This window comes from Hevea brasiliensis, chromosome 3 (assembly GCF_030052815.1).
Source record: "Hevea brasiliensis isolate MT/VB/25A 57/8 chromosome 3, ASM3005281v1, whole genome shotgun sequence".
Lineage (NCBI taxonomy): Eukaryota > Viridiplantae > Streptophyta > Magnoliopsida > Malpighiales > Euphorbiaceae > Hevea > Hevea brasiliensis.
Genome location: NC_079495.1, coordinates 108,185,553 through 108,189,569, shown reverse-complemented (window position 1 = coordinate 108,189,569; position 4,017 = coordinate 108,185,553). Strand labels below are relative to the sequence as shown.

Sequence of the window (4,017 nt, the reverse complement as noted above, 5' to 3'; positions counted from 1 at the left end):
AAAAAAAGGAGTGAACATATTTTTTTTCTTTGTTAAATGTCATAATAATGTCATATTTGTGTCATAATGTTGCGATACCCATTCGTCATCCATAAGGCTTCATTGAAAATAAAATAAAATAAAAATTCCAAATGATAATCAATGCAACATTCAAATGTCAAGTGTGTTGGTTTACCACTGTAGTTGGTCCATGGGATAGCCATTTACGCCCTTATCTCCTTCTACTCCTTGGATTGCTTTTCCCAAGGTTAGCAATTGGACCTCTGTTTCCTTGGAAAAAATTGTCGGCAAAAGCTTGTTTGCTGTAATACTGAATGGAGTCGATTCTTTTACTAATCAAAGTTGAAGCAGGTCAATCTCCGCATTCTTCGGCATTGAAATTTTTACCTCACGGTTTTAAAACGCGTCACTAGGAGTTACGAACCACCAACTTATAAACCCAGCATTTCTCTCTTATTTTGTCGATGTGGGATTTGTCTAGGGTGTTACAATTCACTCTCTTATGGGACTCAGCGTCCTCGCTGAGGTTTCCTCCACAATCGTTCAAGGTTACACGCGGAGCGGCCAAAACCCTCACGGTTTTAAAACGCGTCACTAGGAGTTACGAAAACTCATATAATTATTCAAATTTATACTTTATGATTTTGAAATTAAAGAACTAATTTTAAGTAATTAAATCTGAAATGTTCGTTCGTACCTACTACTTATCCATTAAAATGTACATATCATTGGGATATGGGAATACACTTTACAACACAACCAAGTGGCAAAGATAAAGCCGCAATGCCAATACAAGCACTCCCTTGACCACAGTTCAACTTCTTGGTATCGGTAAACCGCACCAGAAGCTCCACCATTAGCACTTGAAGAATGATAGTAAATCCAATGATCACTAAGAACAGCTTATTCTCCAGTATCCCTTCAAATATATTAATCTTTTCCAGCTTCCTTGAATTGAACTCATTAAAGACTTGACACAAGGCAAAAGTGTTAAAGATGAGAGTATTCTTGACCTTTTCATCCACCCCAAAGATGGACTTCCCCTTAAAATGTAGAATAATTAAGATGGCTATCTGATACAAGGAATGAGCAATACGGTTTCTCCACATGATTTTGGTCATAAGTGGCTCAGATCTACCTGCAGGTGACTTTGTCATGAGCTCATCGGTGGGCTGCTCAGTGGCCAATGCTAGTGCCCCCCACAGTAGCTGAACTGCAGTTAGGGGGACTTTACCAGAAGAGATGGCTGCCACAAAGTTGATGACAAGGGCAGCAACATTAATAGTGAGCTGGAATTGAATGAACTTCTGAATGTTGCTGTAGACACACCTCCCCCACCTCAAAACTGTCACCACAGAGATGAAATTATCATCCAAGATGATTATGTCTGAGCTTTCTTTTGCCACCTCTGTACCTTGAATTCCCATGGAAAGCCCAACATGTGCTTCCTTAAGAGCAGGGGCATCATTCGTGCCATCACCGGTGACTGCTATCACATGACCTTTCTCTTTCAAGCACTGTACCATCAGAAGCTTGTCAAATGGGGATGATCTTGCCATTACTCTGATATCGTCTACCCTTGTAATTCTCTCTTCAGGTGAGTAATTTCTGAATTCAACACCTTCTACTACTGCTTTGTTGTCCATGTCCTCTTCAGGATTAAGAATTCCACATTCAATAGCTACAGCTCTTGCTGTGTGTGGATTGTCACTAGTGATCATTTTAACGCTCACTTTTGCTTTCTTGCATGATTCTACAGCTGTTCTAACCCCTGGTCTACATGGATCCTTCAATCCCACAAGTCCCAACAAGGTCAATCCAGTTTCTTCAAGTTTCTGAGAGACTTGCTTGTTTTCTTCTATGACTTTGTTGTGGGCAAAGGCAATGCATCTAAGGCTTTTGGCTGCCATATTATGAATTATTGCCCTAAATTGCATCCTTTCCTCCTCATTCATTTCAATTAGTTCCCCACTTTTGACATAATAACTTGAACACATTGCTAATATCATCTCAGCAGCTCCCTTCCAATGTGTATGAATAGCTTTCTCATTGCTTTTCCTCATCATTACCCCACTTCTCTTTTTCTCTGAGTTGAATGTTTCTACATCCATTATTTCACACTTATCTTTGTGTCATTGGTATTCATTCCCAAATCTAGGACAGCCCAAGAGAGTATTGCCTTCTCGGTTGGACTGCCGGATATCTCAGGGGTTGACGTAGAATGTGGTTTGTTAACAGTGGCTGTTGTATTTAAAGCAACCCCTTCTTCTAGTAACAAAAAGAATTCTGGTTCTATTTCCATTGAAATACTATGCTCAATTAGCTCTTTTCCAAGCCAAAACTCTGAAACTTGCATCTGGTTCATAGTGAGAGTGCCTGTCTTGTCGGTGCAGATTGTTGTGGCTGAACCCATTGTTTCACAAGCAGAGAGTTTACGCACCAGCGCATTTTCAGCCATCATTTGCTCCATAGAGTAAGCAAGAGTTAGGGTTACAGCCAGGGGTAGACCTTCTGGAATTGCTACCACTACAATAGTCACTGCCGCTGCAAAAGTATCGACGACTGAATTGAGCACATCGTTGACCTTTGTCTTGCTTCCATTATCTTCTCGACTTCCATTATCATCTCTGGTGTTTCCGGCGAAGTAACGGATTGTCAAAACAGCAAGAACCAGGGTGGCCATTACCAATCCAACTCTTCCAATATAAGATTTCAGTTTGTTGAGTCGTGCTTGCAATGGAGTCCTCCCATCCAAATTGCGGTCTAGAGAACTCATCATCTCAGCCCAAGCAGTATTCATTCCAACGGATGTTACAAGCATGAAACCAGATCCATCAATCACCTTTGCTCAAGAAAGCAAGAATGGATTTCAACGTGGTTGTTTTCACCGGTCACGCATGACTCATCTACCTTCAAAGAATAACCACCCGAGAACAATCCACCAGCTGGTATTTAATCCCCTATCGTCAAAAACACCAGATCGCCCACCACAACATCAAAAATGGATACATTCTGGTGCCTCCCATCTCTCACCAGCTGCACCCTTATGCCACTGCTTTCATCTGAAAATTTCAGAAATTGCCTGTAGTGCTTGTAGTGGATCACAGAAGAGAATGCAACAACAAGAAAGAGAACAAAAATACTGCTCCCTCCTTCATAACACCGACCAAATAACAACGACAAGATAGCAAAGATCGAATCAATAATGAAGGTTTCGTTCTTGAGTGTTTCGAGAACAAAGCTAAGAAAGCCTTTTGGAGGTGGCTTCTGAATCTTATGCCTATTATCATCAAAATAATTTCTTCTTTGTGAAATGTCAAAGCTTTGAAGAGTAGCAGCAATTTGTGGCACTCCTCCCAGCTGGTTCAGGATTTCCAAGCTTCTCTCTTTGATCATACCGGTAAGTGTTTTCCGATTGATATTCATCAAAGACCCACCATCCTCGTTTCCAATATCATCATTGACAAAGATAGGAATATAGGAAAAAGAACGCGATAGGCCAGTCTGCTTATCATTAACAAGAGGTTTCTGGGGTCAAGGAAACAAGAAGCCTAGTGAAGTTTGTGGCTATGAAATCAATCCTCCACCTTCGCATGAAGCGTTTTGCACGCAAGGTATTTTCTTGATAAGGCATTTCTTTTTTTTTTTCCTTTTTGGTGAGGATGAGAAAAGCCAAAACGCTAAGCAATAACAGAGCTGTAGGAAACTCCTATAACATCATGAAATAGCCATGACAGAATACTAGCAGGAGGTTCTTCTAAGAAGTGTCGATCAAGGGGTAAAGAGTAAGTCATAGAAGCTAATCAATCAACGCTGAAATTTGCTTCCCTATAAATGTGCCGAATTTGAACATCCCAATCCTTAAAAAGAAGACTGCCAATGGAGTCCACAAGACAGCATAAAATGCATTGATTATTCGAGACACACGGAACAGTATTAACAGCAGTCAAGTTATCACATTCCAAAAAAAACTTTTCTATAGCCTCTATCATAAGCAATCTTAGCCCCTCATACATA

The 4,017-nt window shown here is 40.5% G+C and overlaps 1 pseudogene; it reads right to left on the bottom strand.

The window, feature by feature from the left end:
- Positions 1-725: 725 nt before the first annotated feature.
- On the bottom strand, positions 726-3,634 carry LOC110662632 (calcium-transporting ATPase 12, plasma membrane-type-like; annotated as a pseudogene).
- Between the last annotated feature and the right edge of the window lie 383 nt (positions 3,635-4,017).